Source organism: Canis aureus, chromosome 36 (genome assembly GCF_053574225.1).
Source record: "Canis aureus isolate CA01 chromosome 36, VMU_Caureus_v.1.0, whole genome shotgun sequence".
NCBI lineage: Eukaryota > Metazoa > Chordata > Mammalia > Carnivora > Canidae > Canis > Canis aureus.
In genome coordinates this window covers 6,423,827-6,441,451 of record NC_135646.1, presented here as the reverse complement: position 1 = coordinate 6,441,451, position 17,625 = coordinate 6,423,827, and the positions used below count along the sequence as shown (strand labels likewise).

At 43.9% G+C, this 17,625-nt stretch overlaps 1 long non-coding RNA gene and 2 pseudogenes across 2 annotated transcripts in view; 2 read left to right on the top strand and 1 right to left on the bottom strand.

Moving 5' to 3' along the window:
- LOC144305939 (uncharacterized) overlaps nt 1-5,788 on the bottom strand; it is a 53,613-nt gene extending 47,825 nt beyond the window's left edge. For both annotated transcript variants that reach the window (XR_013372968.1, XR_013372969.1), the window contains exon 1: nt 5,540-5,788. This is a non-coding gene — a long non-coding RNA (uncharacterized LOC144305939). The remainder of the gene's footprint in view (nt 1-5,539) is intronic.
- Nucleotides 5,789-9,541: 3,753 nt separating this feature from the next.
- On the top strand, nt 9,542-10,195 carry LOC144305798 (potassium-transporting ATPase alpha chain 2 pseudogene; annotated as a pseudogene).
- A 377-nt stretch (nt 10,196-10,572) lies between these two features.
- Nucleotides 10,573-12,037, top strand: LOC144305797 (potassium-transporting ATPase alpha chain 2 pseudogene; annotated as a pseudogene).
- Nucleotides 12,038-17,625: the final 5,588 nt, after the last annotated feature.

The following is a 17,625-nucleotide window of genomic DNA, read 5'->3' as shown; positions in this document are numbered from 1 at the left end:
CTTCTGTATCTCCAGATCTTAGCCCAGTGACTGGCACATAGCAGGTGCTCAATACAGATAGTTAAGTGAATGAATAGACCAATGAATGGAGGCTCAACATAGACCCAGCACAAGCTAGGCAGACCTTGGGCAGAAGCAAGGAAGGGAGAGAGGGAGGGAGGGAGGGAGGAAAAGAGGGGAAAAAAGAAAGAAAAAAAGGAAAGAAGTAGCAGCATAATGTACAGCACTGGTTCTCTAGAAAGATAAGATTTTCCTGCATGAAATAATTAGGAAACAATAAAATCCAATGTATCTCATTCCCTTCGTTGGCAGACAAATCAATCACATAAAAAAAAGTGAAATTGAATTTTCACAGGCAGAAAAAGAATGTGTGTTTGCTTGGGTGGTGGGGGAGCAGAGGGGAGGGTCAGGGAAGGAAGGTAAAGACATATAGTCTACTGCCAAAGAAAAAAGGGTTGCAGGCCTGCTTTCCCAGGTCAGCCATCCCAATTCATCAAACTCACTTAATTGCTGTTGTCTGGACTCCTTTTTGCCTGAGTAAATGAAACCTAAAAGATTTTTTGAGTTTCTACCCTTGTTTTCTTAGCTCTTCTGAATGTGCTGTCAGCCAAAGGCATTGGCCGCACCCCTCTCTTTCAACACTCTCCAGGGGTTTGTTCTGTTTATCCAGCAAACAACTGGTTTGCAGCAAAGACTATCTCCAGCTTTGGGGAAGCTGCCCTGTTGGCTTGCTAACCTGTTTGAGGAGCTGACAAAATCAATGTTGCCTGTTGGAATCCTCAGGAGCCATACAGGTGCCTCCAAGCTCCTCACTCTTCTCCTTCTTGGATGATCAATCCATCCCCTCCGCAGGTGGAGGAGACTGATGAGACCCCCTTGCCAGTTCTTGTGCTGGCCTCCTGGCTGTCGTGGCCAGGCTATCGATTTAATTCCATCGCTAGATCATGAAATTAGCTACCTGTTGATGGCAGCCCCATCCATTTGACTTGCACTTCTTAGATTACATGCTGAGTATAAGGCATTTCTGTTAAACGTCTAGAAACCCATCGAATGTTGCAGAAGTCTATGCATGTACACACACAGAAACTCAAACACACACACAAACACAACCTGAAAAATCCCGTTTCTCACGGGATTCTAAAGCCCTGCTTCTCCTGAAGAAGCCCTTACACTCTGCACAGGGCTTATGCTTCCCGGTCTTAGAAACCACTTTGAAAGGAACTGCTTTGAAAATTGAGCAAACCAAAACCATGGTGGTAGGGAGGAAGGTCATCTTGTGTAGATTAAAAGAGAAGGCATGTTCCAGTTAAATGCCTACATATTTTGTCATTGTCTAGATTGATTGTGACATTCCAGCAACACAAATATATTTATCTTTGAGTTCTATGTAACGTATGTATAAATCTTACATATTTGTTCAACATTTACTGCCATTATTTATCATGGTCTGAGAGCACTGCAGATGTTAGGTTGATGCTATCTGTTTTACATCAAAAACTTAGTCTAGAAGGTAAAAACCCAACTCTGAGTAATGACTCCAGACACAGAGGTTTCCAAACCTAACTGCACATTAGATTTATCAAGAAAAAATTTTTTTTATTTTGATTGCAGTTCCCACCCCTGAATTTCTGATTCTGAATCTATCTCTGGGAGGGAGTCGTAGACTCTTTGCTTTTAACCACATTCCTTGGTGATTTTTAGCAACCAGCTTAGCCCTGTCACAAGTAGCAGAGTAAGGACTCAACAATCTAGTAAATGTAGCTACAATTATTAGCAGGGTCTTCTGGATGGAACAGCATCTGTCAGCTCCCCAGATCTCTCTGAAATCTGTACTCCCCAGGATCTATGAGAACAAGGTGAGGGAAACTCTGCATTCCTGGGACATGGGAGAGACCTCAGAAAAGGCATTCCTTGAGTGAAGACCCTGAAAGATCTTCATGTAGAGATCAGCTCATTCTGCTTCTTTCAACAGTGTCAACTTCTTCCCGTACGTCATCCTTTTCAAACTGTCCTACCTGCAAGGCTTCCCGTGGACATGAGGGAAAAAATGAAACCCTGAAAGATCACTCAGGATTGCTCCAGAGATCCCCCCCCCACAACAAACGTGTTCTGAAATGACCTTTTCTGCTGTTTGCTCCAATTCAACATCTACCCAGGCTGTAACTTTTCTCCTTTTCTCCATCCCTAAAAGAGAGCAATGAGGACAATCATGAACCTAACATAAGCCTCTTGTCACTTCATTCTGCATCAGAAAACCCAAGAAAAGCTCAGAGGCCAAAATCCTTCCTCCTCACACCCTTCATATCCCCCTCCTTCTGGACATTCAAAGAGTAGATGAGAGAGATTCTGGGAATCCTTCCAGTTCTCACTTCTTTATCCTCTACTCTGGCAACATTCGTATCTTGCTCTCTGCTTGCTTTTCTCTGCAGTTTTCTTTTATATGCTGTGCAGACCACCAGCAAATCCTAAAATGCTATCCTTTAGCAAAGCAGAAACAGTTCAGTAGTGATGCTAACCTGACCTCATGTTGAGCTTCAGGCCCTCTCCTCTTTGAACCTCCTTCAGAATTTGTCAATCCAGGGACACAAACTCTTGTCTCTAAGTTCTTTATAGCTATGGTTCGTCAGCATCCACAAGGTCACTGACTGCCCTTCCCCATGACCTACAGCTGTATTTGTTTGCAGCCTTAAATAGTACTGGCTTCTCCTTCTAAACAACTTGCCTCCCTGCCCCACCTCCCACCCACCACTCCTCATCCTTCAGCTCTGGGTCAGCCAGTGGTAAGTCAAGGGCAAGTACAAAACAAATTTGCAGTTCTCCTTCCTGCCCCAGGTCTCTCTTAGTGCTAATTTTTTCCAGCTTTTTCCTTAATGCTCAGATATTTGTATCTGGGATTCCTGTCTCCAGATGTATTAGTTTGTGTGGTTCCAGGCTGGACTTTAAGTTCCTGTCTCTTCCCACCAAGAAAGAATCTCTAAATCTAGAAAGTTCCATCCTGGAATCTTTGCTGTTGTCTGCCAACAACTCTTATTCCAGAATCCACACATGTCTTGGAGAAGAGGTTGGGCAGGGGTGAAGCTCTGCTCCTCAATGGTTCAGGCTGCAAATATCCAGCCAGTCCATCACACAATACACACCAATATTGGCAACTGATATCATGGCTGCTACCACCCGTCCCTCTGACCTTCACTTGAGCAGAGAACTGGCTGTAGTGCCTCCCAAAATAATCTGCACCTTAAACTGAGACTTACAAGGAGTCCTATCTCATTTTTTCCTAAAATTCCAAATCTGTAACATCTACAGAACTCCTTTTATCCAATTATTGAGTTATTCTGTGGATGGAAAAAAAAAACAGTGGAAAAGAAGACCAACTTGTCCTTCATCTACCCATTAAGGTTTCCATGTTTTTCTCTTTTTTTCCTACCACCCAGGCTTTTGCACTTTGCCCATTGTTATCACAGTTTGGTTTTTCACAAGGGCTCTGGTGTGTATAGAAGTGATCAAGTTTGATTACAACTCCATATATTCACCATGCTCTTGAAATTAATGATGCCTTCTAGTTGCCATACTTCCCACCTTCCAGGGTCTTGGTGCTAAATATAGTCATCCAAGCACTCAAGGCAAGGCCTGTGGGTCTGAAAGTCTGTGATAAGGTGGCTCAACCTCACTGACTACCCAGCTCCCTCATGTGACATCCAGGGGATTCCCAGTTCTTTTGTACTAAGCTAAATCTGAATCTCTTTAGCTAAGAAAATGAAATCCAGCCATACAGCAGTTTTAGGAGTAAGAATGCACAATGAATCCAGTCACTACCATGTCACAGATTCTGAAAGTTGGGGAATTTCTGGTCTTTGGAATGTCAGTGGGCCAAAGTGACAAACGGATTGTTCTTTTCCATCTGGGTAGTTGGCATCATGTGGACATAACTGGTATCTGATTCTACTGCCTTGACAAATACTGAAACTATGCAGACCAAATTTTATTACAATAGCCTCAAAGGGCTGTCCATTTATATCATGCTGGATTTTGCTGCATCAAAGACTTTGCAAAAGAAGAGGCCACCTGCTTAGAATTCCTGTTGCTGCCTGGAGAGTTTGAAGAGAGCCGTAAGGGTCCCCTGAAAAGCCAGTCCTCACATGCAGACCTTCAATGCCTGCCGTGGAGTGGCACATGCTAGCCGGCACCTTCCAACCAGAAGAGAAAGACCAAGAGATAGATAAAAAGAGAGACAGAGCAATTGAGCCCAAGCCACTCAGACCCCCAGGCTCAATCACCACACCCTAGTTACCCTGCAACAGAGTTTAACAGGCAAGTCCCTGATCCAGAATGTGTCCCAAGTATTCTGATCTAAATTCCATTGCCTACCTAAGTTCCCTATGCTTATCCAGAATTCCCAAATTCATCCCAAGCTGGAACTCTGGATTCTGGGCCTGTGTGAGGCTTTGTGACTAGTGAGCACTTCTGGCCTTGGGGGAACCCCACCTTCTAGTTTGGATCCTAAATCTTTCCTGTCTCTTACAACTTGACAGATTTCTACTTTGCCCTCTGGACTCATTATAAAAACCCAGACTGCCGGGGGCCCCCAGGCATGAGCTTGCCTCGGTTCAGTGACCTGGAACTAGCTATTTTTGATGAAGGGCTAAGTTGTGTCATACCTTTCCTGAATTCCAATCCAAATTGTTGTTTTTAGAAGCTCACTAACAAAGAATACACAGCTGGAGAAAGTTATCTCCTTTCTCTGTGTTTTCTAATCTCCAAATTAAAAGCTAGAAATCACAGCTCCAATAAGGTATCTTGGCCTCTTGACAGGGTGACACACACACACACACGTGCACACACACAAATTGTCCGTTATGAGATATAGTAGAAAAGACACAAGTCTGGATGTCCAGACTTATCTTGCTTGGTGACCTTAGGAAAATCACTTCACCTCTCTAGGATCCTGTGCCTGTGAGATCTAAGCAGTCACAGCCTTGCCAATCTGACCACCCATTTGGCTTAAAAGTAGGATTATAATTTGCATAAAATCACTTGGGTAACCCCTATGATGGTGAATTTAGGTGTCAATTTAAAGAGTGTTTTTGAATGACATTCACATTTAAATCAGAAGGCTTTGAGTAAGAAGCTCACCCTCTGTAATATGAATGGGCCTCATCTAAACAGTTGAAAGCCTAAACAGAACAAAAAGAGCAGTCTCTCCACATAACAGGGAGATCTCCAGCAGGCTGCCTTCAGACTTCATCTGCACCATCAGTTCTTTCTGGATCTCCAGCCAGCCCACACTGCAGATTTTGAACTTGCCAGCCTCCATAATTGCATGAGCCAATTCCTTATAATAAATCTATTTCTATATACAGGCACATCCTATTGGTTCTGTTTCTCTGGAGAACTCTTACTAACACAATCCCCAAGGACTGAGCATCTGTCGTGTACTCAGCCCCATGGCAGTCACTGGAACATATGGTTCTGCTACCAAGGAGTATGGAACCTTGTGGGAAAGACAAGACTAACTTGGATGAAATAATGCAGAACAACATACACAGTGGTGAGGTTGTGGGCCAGTTGCTGGTGCTGTAGCTCAGAAGAAGATCCAGAAGAAACTTCGAGGAGGAGATGGCACTTGTGCTGGGCCTCTAGGACAGCTGGAATTTCCTGAGGGAAAGAGAAAAGGAGAGATGGCCTGAAGGTAGTGATGTGTGTGGTTCCTCTCCTCCCTCTGTCTCTCCTGCCTCCATGAATGCCATCCCTGCCCCCACACATATCTGGGTCACATGGGCCTTGTCCTTTACTCCACCCAAGCACTCCAGTCTCCACTTCTTTCCCCTGCAGTCATTCATCTATCTTTAGAACCTAAATACTGAGAAATGTTCTCCTGCTTCCCAGCCCCACAGTGACCTTTCTAGTCCAGGCCACCAGTTTTGCTCCCTTGGACCACCAGTATGTCCCTTACACATTCACCCTTTCTTTAATCTTGCCCCTCCAACTCCTTGCTCCCCACAAAGCTGAGTGATTCCTCAAAAGTGAACACTGCATCATGCCTCTCTTAACTTAAAACTCTTCAGTAGCTCTTCATTTCCTACAGAATAGAATGCAAATTTAGTATGGCTGCACCATGCTATGCTCTAGCCATTGCTATGTCTGCATCCACATCACATGCTGCTCACCTTCTTTTATCTACTAAACAGCTCCCAGATCCTCAGAAATGCCATCTTTCCCACCTCCAGGCCTGTGCAAATGCTACACCCTCTGCCCAGAACCCTTTTCCCTTTCTTCAGCTACCTGGGTAGCTGTTTGGGTCTCAGTTCTTCTATTTTCCAGGAGAAACCGCCCCCCTAACTTCTGCAGATTTGTTTGGGTGTTTCCCCAGATACACCCTGTCCTCCATCTCTCCAAGCCCTTACCGTGAGTGCCAACTGATAAATTTTCTATCTTCCCAACTGAGCCTTAAGCTTTGAGACTGTGTCCAACTCACAACCCCAGAATACCCCCAAATACTAAAGTAAACGTGACAGAAATTCAAATGTTTTAAGTATGCTAGGTCTGTCCTATGCCCCCAAAATACACCAATAACAAGACAAGCCTGCCATCACAGAGCTCACACTCTAAAGACAATAAATGAGTGAATGAGGCATAAATGCAGTTAGAATTGTGAATAGGGCCATAAAGAAAAGAACTAGAAGGTTGTCCTAGAGTATTCTGGAGGAGCTAGAGCCGGAGCACCTACTTTAGACCCAAGTGGTAGGGAAGGTCATTCTGAAAAGCTGACCTTGAGCAGGGATCTGCAGAATGAAAAAGAGCCAGTCATGCAAAAACCAAGGAAGTGAAGTCTCTAGGCAGGAGAAAGCTGGGTATATTCTAGGAATATCAGAAGGTTAGGATGGCAGCAGAGAGGAAAAAGAACATATTCTTCTCGCTATTAAGCCCATTGCACCAGAGGCTTAAACCACAGCCACTTTATCGCCTGCGGGATGAGTCACTCAAAGAAGTGGTTTAGTTCCCTCCAGTGGGAAAGGTTGTTGGTAACAGAGGAGCCCCATACAGCCTTTTCTAGAAAACATTTCAAAGCCTTAAACGCCCTGCCTTGCAAGCTCATATTCCAACACAATGAGGTGAAACTGTTCTTATTTTAAATGTTCCATATGCTAAAATTAATTAACAACTAGCAAAGGAACAGGAATGAGATTATCAGTGACCCTTTTTTGTCTGGATGGGGAAAGGTGAGGATGGGAAGAAGACAGGACTTCTGGTGTCCTTCCGACCATCACATCAGGATGTGCCTCTTTGAGAAGATGGGCTCTGAATATATCCCTGGGATGAGGAGACCTCTTTCTAAGGATTAAGAGTCGGGGCTTCCCTTATGGCCATGGCATCCCAGCCACATCCACTTTATTCCAGGGCTACCTATGCACACTGGATCTGGAATGTCCCCTGTCATCTGCTCGTGGGTTGGTTCCACCCTTTCCCTGCCCCAGAGCAATACCCATGGTCGACTGTGAGTAACTATGGATAACAGCAAGGATACTGGAGTCAAGGACTATTTACATTTCCTTCGGAACAATCTGTTCTCTTGTCCCACCATCAGAATCAAAGCTCTCTTCCTCCATTTGTCTCCTCCTCCAGCTCTCAGAGATGGTCCACCTTCCTAGCTTAGGCAATGCATTCTTGCTGCCCTGACACATACCACCAGAATAGGCCAGGCAGGCCATCGAGAGAGCCAAGCTACCCACCCAATGATTAGCTTTAGCCAAGGGCATCAAGCCAGGCCATGGCATCATAGCAACTAAGGTCCCTTGATAAGCCACATCAGCTCAACTCTTAAAATTGTTTATGCATTGCTGATGGATTTGATGAGGGTTACATCAGACTATATCCCTCCAAAGCCCATATTGAATGACTTATAATTAGGACAAGTGTGGTGGTTAACTCTCCCTTCACTGTGGAGGCAGCTGCTAGATCCAAACATGGGGTGGGTTTCAGTAGGGACAGGGTTTTTGGTTACAGGATGCACCATAACATAATGGGAACTTCTGGGTGTGGAGAGGTGTCTAAGAAAGCTCTTAGATCCGAATCCATTAGTACTAAACCACCACCAATTCTGGATTATTTTAAACCAATATGCAATGGCAATGCCTTCCATGAATAGGTTTCAGTCATTCATTCAGAAATTGTAGTTAGCAGCTCCTGCATGCCATGTGCTGTGCTAAATATGCGGGTCAATGAGATAAATAAGACATGTTCCCATCCTTCAGAGATCTCCATAAAGGGTGAGTTAGTTAGTCAGTTAGTTAGTCAGTTAAAAGATTTGATATATTTATTTCTCTTGAGAAGATAGCTAAAATACCTCTACATGAACCTTACAAAGTCAATAGCTACCAAAAATGTCATCATGAACTATAATGAGCACCCCATCTACAGGGACAGTGATGCTGCTGCCAGCCTGCCACCTTTGGATTGCTAAATCATGCTAAATCAGGCTAATATATTTTCTCTTCCACAAGGACTCATATGCCATACATAGTTAATAGTTGACAAATAGAATGAAATAGAGCTGCAGTCTCTAGAGTAAAAAAGATGTTACTTTTTTATTGTTATTACTAACTGTAACATCAATAACCAAATTTGAGTGTTTACTTAGTACCAGGAAAGTTCTCAGTGCTCTCTCTGAATTATTGAATCCTAACAACCTCAAAATAAATGCTATCATTCGGGATCCCTGGGTGGCGCAGCGGTTTGGCGCCTGCCTTTGGCCCAGGGCGCGATCCTGGAGACCCGGCATCGAATCCCACGTCGGGCTCCCAGTGCATGGAGCCTGCTTCTCCCTCTGCCTGTGTCTCTGTGCCTCTCTCTCTCTCTGTGACTATCATAAATAAATAAAAATTTAAAAAAAAAATGCTATCATTCCCCTATTTTCATCTTGACTTTGCAGAAGCAGAAACTGAGGCTGAGATTGACTTGTGTACTTTATTCCCTGAAAGGATTTCCAGGGGCTCCAGTTGAGAACTGCTGACCTGGTTCACTTTATAAGCCCATTCATTCAAGCTTTATCACTACCAGTCAGTGGCTACATTACTTTTCCAAGTGGTGGCTACAAGCCCACGGGCCCCAGATTTTGTGAGGTTATTTAGTCATTCAGGGAATACCTATTCTAAATGCCCATGTGATGAGAAAACAGTGATAAAAAAAATATAGCCTCTGCCCTCAAGAGGCTTTTAATCTGGAAAAGCAGATCAAAGATGACAAGAAATAAGAGAGAAAACCAGGAGCAGGCCCTGAACCCACCAGACTGCCTGGCATGGGTGTAGGATCCAGTCTAAGCCTGGCCCTTCAGCTCACCTACCTCAAGCTCCCACAAATGGAACCTTGGGCTCCAGGTCTGTAGTGTGGATCACACCTTGAAACTGTGTCCTTCTGTGGCCCAGGACCCTATGACCAACCTCAGTCCACCGGCACCCATGTCATCAGCATTATGGGCAAAACAATGCCAAAAATTTACCTTGTGCATCTCCATGGAACTAAAGACATAGTGAAAACACCCAAAGAGGGTCATTGGACAGACTGCCTCCCTGGCTTCTGGAATTGGAAATGAGAAGACACCCATAGATACTGAGATTGGGCATTTCACTTGTATTGCGGCAGGAGAGGCCACTTGACCAGCATCCTTTTCTTCATTAAGAAGTGTACATGAACTATGGCCTGGACTCCACCATCTTCCTCACTGATATCATTGTGGCTCATGAACCTGAGGGCCTCCTAGTCATTGTCACTGTCACCTTGTCGATGACAGAAAAATGGATGGGCAAGAAGAACTTCCTGGTGAAGAACCCAGATGCAGTGGAGACCCTCATTCCACTTCTATCATTGGCTCCAACAAAACTGAAACTCACCACAGGACCCACAAGCAGTCTGACAGTCAGATCTACATGGCTGACACAAATGAAGAACCGACAAACCAAGTCTCTGCAGGAAGCTCTGGAATCCAGGCCTCCTTATACAAGATAATAACACTGTATGCCTCCGAAACTGCCCTTGGAAATTCTCAGAGGTCACTGTAGGTGCTATAATGGGAATTAGGAAATAAAATTGCAAAATGCCTGAAATCTCTTTTAATTCTACCAACAAATTCCAGCTCCTTATATACGAGAGGGATGGCTCCAGTGATAAACATTCCCTCATGATGATGAGAGCTTCTTCCTGAGAAGGTCTTAGAGAGCACAGCGCCATCATTATCAATGCCCTAGATTAGCCCCCAGACAAAGGCACAGCTGAGGCTTCCCTCACAGCGCATGGAGCTAGATGGCCTACGGGAGACACATTCTTGGCCTCTATCACCTCTACCTGCCAGCAAACAACTTCTCAGAAACCTCCTCAAATGACAGATACCATGACCTTTCCCATCTCCAACTTCTGCTTAGTGAGCTCTTGTCAACGACCCATCCCCTTCCATCCACTGTGCCTGATGCACTCACTGAATTCCAGAGTGCTGGGATCAAGGTCATTATGATTGCAAGTATCTGTCCTTCATAACCAAAGCACTACCAAGAGTGTGTAGGTACCATTTCAGCCAACACTGGGATGATAGAAGACATCAAAAAGTGCCTCGCCACTGATGTGGAACAAGGTAGCGAACAGGCTGCTAAAGCCACTGCAGTGGCCAGTATGGAGCAGCAGAAGGACGTGTGTCTCGAGCACCTGGGTGAGCTCTTAACCAACCACTCAGGAATCATCTTTGCAAAAGCCGATCATTGTAGTAGGCTGTTAGAGACAGGACACTGGGGTTGCCGTGACCAAGGGAGGCCGTGAATGACTTTCCAGTCTAAATAAAGAATGTAGATATTGGGATTGTCGTGGAGGTAGCAGGTTCTGAGGCAGCTAAAAAGGCAGGCCACACAGTCTTACTGAGTGACAATGACATCTTTGCACCTGTGGTCACAGAGTGGAGGAAGGTCGCTTAACCTAAAGATCACCTAAAGATCATTGCTTACACTCTAGCCTAGAACACTGCTGAGCTTTGCCCTCCTTTCCTAATTTAAATTTGATTAATTAACATAGAGTGTATTATTAGTTTCAGAGGTAGAGTTTAGTGGTTCATCAGTTGCATATAACACCCAGTGTTCATTACATCACATGCCCTCCTTAATGTCCATCACCATTACCCCATCTCCCTACCCACCTCCCCTCCAGCGACCCTCAGTTTGTTTCCTATAGTTAAGAGTCTCTTATGGTTTGTCTCCCTCTCTGATTTCGTCTGCCTCTTTTTGATTTACCTTACTGTTGAGCTTGCCCTGCCCATTGGCATCTTTACCATCTTGTCCATCAGTTTAGACACAGATATAATTCCCTCATCACTTTATCTTCCGAGAAAGCTGAAAATGATATTATGAACCAGAAGCCTCGCCATAGGAAGATGGACAGGCTGATGAACAAGCCACCTGCCCTGTACTGCTTCCTACACATTGGCCTCATACAAGCTTTGGGAGCTTTTGCTTTTGTCACTGTGTATGCAGGGGGAGATTTAGCCCCAGTATGTTCATTAACTCTGGGGCAATGGGAAAGGACAGCATGAATGACTGGGAAGACAAGAATGGGCAAGGTATCAGAGGAAATACCTACAATGGACAGGCTACACAGCTGCTCTCATTGGAATTATTAGGGTCCAACACATAGTATATCTGATCATGAGGAAGATCCAGAGCAATTTCGTCCAGAGCATGATCTTTCCAGAAATAAAGCCATCAAGGCAGGGATTGTCTCATGCTTGATCATAGCATTATTCCTTTCCTATGGCCTTAGAAGTAACACAGCCCTGAATTTTACTGTGTTCCTGGCACAGGACTGCTCTGTGGATATGCCACATGCCATTCTTCTTTGGATGTATAATCATGTGTGAAAACTTTTCATCAGACTTTACTGTAGAAGCTGTGGGGATAATATATCGCTAAGACCATCCTTTTCCCCCATGTCTCCCAACTTCATATTGGTGATATCTTCAGATCTCTTGTACAATGATCACATCATCAAAATTCACACTAGAGTATGAACAAAAACAAAATTACATGAAAGGCATTCGACTGATGTTTTGTACTTTACAACTGAGATTTGGCTGTTCGTGCATGACTTTCATCTCCACTTCTATCTCCTGTTTTCAAATACGAGAATTTCAAGGCGATGCCGTAAGGGAAGAAAAACATATTTGTACATACACAGGTTTCCATGATATTAAATGGTCTTGTATAACCCCGATATGGGCTGGGATCTCCCTGCTCTTAAGCTTTAGAGAGGATTCCCCAAATGCCTATCCTACTTCCTGTTGGAGATCCAATGCCCTCCCCAATATTTCTGTGAATTTCTGGGGAAATTTGGTCCAAAAATTCAGCTCAAGATTTGCAGGAAATGGAGGTAGAGGCAGGGTTACATCATAAGAACTTGGGCATCCATCTTCATTACTCTCTGAGACTGCCGGCATGCTTTCCCTGCATGTGACTCCTTACCCCCCACCCCTCGCTGTCTCACTTGGCCATTTTTGAATTAGCTACTCCCATCTCACCTCCCCTCCTCCCTCTCAGATTGCCCTTTACCCCTACCACTAGAACACCAAACTGTCTTCCTCTAACTCCTGCTCTAAAACCAGAGCTCCGAGTCCACTTTGCATATCCTAACTCAAGGGGCTCAACTGAACAAAAGGATCTTTCATTTACCAGGAAGCCATTATGGTTTGAAATAGTAATATCTATTTCTTGTAAAGCATTTGCAAAGCCCTTTCTAGCACTGACATTTTGCCAATCCTGTTTCACGCTTTTGACTTTGGTTTATTCATGTGTAGAGCGCACATCTATGTTGACAGGCCCAGAGAGAACTCATTTTAAAGTAAGAGACATTTTCTAAAACAAATAAAGATAGAAAGTATTAAGTGACATAAGAAAGGTCTAGGGATCAGACTTTCGGTAAGTGACTTCTGACATCCTTTTTCAATTCTAATTTTTCACGATTCTCGGTCATGTACCATGATGTCTATAGTTAGAGGAATGGAAGAGGTTTCAAGGAGCAGGTGCATCTGGGCCAGAGTAAAGGAAGGCACAGTGTCAAGATAAGGGAGTCAGTGTTTAAAGAAAAATTTCACTGATTCCATTTTCCTTTGGATGAATCAGAAGACTTTACAAAAAATCAATATTGGGACTTTGATTTTTCTGGGACATTCTCAATTAAATCTTATGTTTTATGACTTATAAAATGAGAAGATACCACTGTCTCTCCTTCCATCTTTATTTTCTTTAAGTGACATTTCTTGGGGGCCTTCTATGTTTGGGGCTGAGCACTAGTCACTGGAAATACAAAGATGCAGCCCCCCAGAGGAAGGAATTCTAATCAAATGGGAGAATAGAAAAGCAACAAATGTATCTCTGGCTCTGACAGTCTGTGGCCCCCTCCACTCAGGTTTAGGCACAATAGTTAGCCCCCTCTCTAGCATACCCACCCCCAAGCTCATTCCCACCAGCCATTTTGGTGATTTTAAAAACTTAAACCTTCAGAGGGAGTCAAGATCGTGCCCTTCCCTTCACTCCCAAGGTCTCTCCCATCCCCTGATTGCCCCCTTACCTCTTTCTCCTTTACTGTGTCCTCACTGGCCTCTCAGCAACAACACAAATTCCCCTCCTTGCCCTACACATGCAGTTCCAAAGGTGTCTTTTGCTACTTCAGCACAGCTTGGGTGTCACCCTCCACCCATAGTGACTCAAAATATTTCTTCCAACTAAATACAGGCCCTCCTCAAAAAAAGAATTCTGGGGAAGGAGGGCTGGGGAGTCTCCATCTATGCTCAGAAAATGTAGCTGTACTCAGAATGGGTGGGTCTTGTCCAGTACAAGGCAGATGAGGCAGCCTGTGTGGTAAAGACTAATGGGAATTCTGGTTGATAAAATGTATTTCTAATTCTCAGGAAGACCATTCCAGAAATGTAGGGAGTTGGCCCATGGACTCGCCAACGTTTGGGTTATGTTTCAACCTTGCTTGAACACCAGAATTGCGCACAGTGCCAACTCCCATGTGCTTTGAGGAGGGCTGGGTACATTATGCTTCTCTGGTTTTGTTTTTGGTCCTTTCCCCATGTGTCTGCGATGTTTCTTCCATTAAAACCAGGATTTTTCCTCCCTCTGGGCTTCCACACAAACTCCAGCCCAAGCCAATACTCCCAAGAGATGCTAGGTCCATTTTGGAGCCAAAAAATAGAAATAATTTATTCAAAAGCATGCCAATAGCTCCACAGAGAACTTTTACGGCCGTATCATTTCGCTCCAGATTTCCAGACAGGAAGGAGTTATTTTGCTCACTCATGACATGGCAATGACAGGTTGTTCTCCAGACATTTCTGTGATGGAAGGAAAGGCAAGTCCAGAACATAAGGTAGGTCTGGGGAGCCCCTATTCTCCCCACAGCCTGGTGTGGGAGTCTCTATTTGTTTACCTCTGAGTTACCTCTCCTTTTTTCTAGGTCCTTCTTAGGTGCAGGTGCCACATCTCAATTCAGGATTCCAGATACAGTTTCCCAGCAGACATGGCATTCTTGCTAAGGTAGCCAGAGAGAAGATTTCAGAAAGACATGATCACTGTCCTCAAACAGCTGAAGGCCTGTCACTTAGAAGAGGCGTTAGATTTACCCAGCTCTGTGACAGTAAGGAATGGTGACAGTGGACAGAAGCAGCTGGAAGGCAAACACATCTTCATTATGCAAAACACATCTTATAGTCCAACATTAGAATTGAGCTATTTCAAATCTCTGAAGTTAGGTACTCCCCTGGATTCCCCAACCCCCAATTTACTTACAGCACTGACTTGCATGGGGTGTTAGGATATCCTAGGGAAAGAACTTGAACTTGCACCATGGCCAAACTGGGGGTTCAGACGTAGAAACAGACATGGTAAATCTGAAGTGTGTGAGTAGAACATGACAAGAAAAGCCAAATCTCAATGGGAGAAGCAAGGCAGGATCCACAAGGGGCAGGGAGAAAAACATCAAAGTGCTGCTGACCATAGCCCTGGATCTGGACTTCAAGAGTGAGAGTGGGGACTCCAGGAACAGTAAGGTGGTGTTCCTGCTTTAATCATCCCCAGCCCCAGGCACCACAGTGATACATACATTGAGAGGAAAGGGTCTTTTGTAAGCATAAAAAGAGCCATGATATCTAAGGACCCAAGCAATTTTTCAGAAGGAACTACAAAGAAGTAGATCACTAAGACAAGGAAACCATTTCTGTCTTGGCAGAAAAAGAACTATCAGGTAGCTTGGAACAGTAAGGAACCAATCAGTACCCTAGAGAAAAGCCTGGAAAGGCCTTGACAAAGGCTATAGACCAAGCACAGCTTCAGAGACAGAAACTGGGACAGAGCTGCAGGAACATCAGAATTACTGGCCCAAGGAGAATAACGACCCGGTCCCTGAGGCAGCTGGAAGGATTCAGACACCCATGTGAGGCAGCGCTTGTAAACTTCCAGAAGTAGGAGGGGTCCTCCCATGACCATCACTGCACAAGCACCAAGACTTTACAGCTACACAGATGGAGACCATCCAACTATCACTGACTCTTGTGTCTGCATCTTCTTTTTTCATTCAATTTAGTTAACATATACTGCGTGATTAGTTTCAGGGGTAGAATTTAGGGATTCATCAGTTCCATATAACACCAGTGATCATCCCATCATGTGCCCTTCTTCATGCCCATCACCCAGGTACCCCATCCCCCATCTTCCTCCCTTCCAGCAACCTTCAGTTTGTTTCCTAGAATTAAGAGTCTCTTATGGCTTGCCTTCCTCTCTGTTTTCATCTTACTTTATTTTTCCTTCCCTTCCCCTATATTCTTCTGTTTTGTTTCTTAAATTTCACATATGAGTGAAATCAAAGGATATTTCTCTTTCTGACTGGCTTGTTTCACTTAGCACAATACACTCTACCTCCATCCGCATCGTTGCAAATGGCAAGATTTCATTCTTTTTGATGGCTGTGTACTATATACTATATATATATATATATATATATAGCTGTAGAAAAATATATATATTTGCTTACAGTAAATATATATATTTGCTTACAGTAAAATTTACCCCTTTTAAGTGTACAATTTAATAAATTTTCCCAAGTGCCTACAATTGTAAAATCCCTCCCACAATCAAGACTCAGAACATTTCCATCACCCCAAAATGTGCCCTAATGCCTGTTTGTAGTCCATACTTTTTGTAGTCATGCCCCAGCCTCTAGCAACCACTTGTTTTCTTCTTTTTTTGTTGTTGTTCTTGTTTTGTTCTTAATACATACAATTGACCCTTGACCAATGAGGGGGTTAAGGCCACTGACCCCCCCACAGAGTTGAAAATCCATGTATAACTTTGCCCAAAACTTAGTTACCAATAGCCTACTGTTGACTGGGAGCCTTACTAATAACATAAATGATTGATTAATACATATTTTGTATGTTGTATGCATTATATACTGCATTCTTACAATAGAGTAATTTAGAGGGGGAAAAAAGTAGTATTATGAAAATCATAAGAGGGTCGCCTAGATGGCTCAGTCAGTTAAGCAAACCGTCTCTTGATTTTGGCTCAGGTCATGATCTCAGGGTTGTGGGATTGAGCCTCACCTCAGGCTCCATGCTGGTTATGAAGCCTACTTAAGATGCTCTCTCTCTCTCCCTCTTCCTCTTCCTTTCTCTCCCTTCCTTTCTCTACAAAAGGAAAGGAAAGGAAAAGGAAAAGGAAAAGAAGGAAAGGAAAGAAGAATGGGGTGCCTGGGTGGCTCAGTCATTTAAGTGTCTGCCTTTGGCTCAGGCCATAATACCAGGGTCCTCAGATCGAGCTCCACATCAGGCTCCCTGCTCACCCTCTCCCTCTGCCGCTCCCCATGCTTATGCTCTCTTGCTCTCTCTCTCTCTCTCTCTCTCTCTCTTTCTCTGTATTAAGTAAATAATAAACTATTTTTTGAAAAAGAAAAGAAAATCATAAGAAAGAAAAAATACATTAACATGCTGTATTTATTTTTAAAAATCCAGGTTTAAGTGGGACCCACACAAATATACTTATCTGTCGCCCCTTCCAGGATGTCATATAAGAGGAATTGTAACTGTAGGCAGCCTTTTGAGTCTGGTTTCTATAGATAAGGCCTTGAAATTGATCCATGATCCATGATGTTGCACAAGTCAGCCATAGGTCCTTTTTACTTGCTGTGCTAGGAATGCTCCACATATGGGGACTCCATGGTTTGCTTATCATCCACCAGTTGATGGGCTATTGTTGATGTTTGGGTTGTTTCCAGCTTTTGATGATTATGAAGGAAGCATTTGCATCCAGCTTTTAGTGCAGACACATGTTGTCATTGGGTAAATAGCTAAGAGTAGGATCACTGGACCCTATGGTAACTATGTTTAACTTCATAAGAAATGGCCCTACTGTTTTCCAAAGTGGCTGGACCCTTTGGCATCCCCACTCTTACGGGGACCTCATTTGTACTCATCAGATCTCAGACTAAGGAGACTGACATTCTACATCTATGGATTCAATATCCAAGAAGTCAGACATGTCCCGAAGAAGTGGAAGAAGTAGAATTTGCAGCTTCTGGAAAATGGAGCTTCCTGACCGTGTG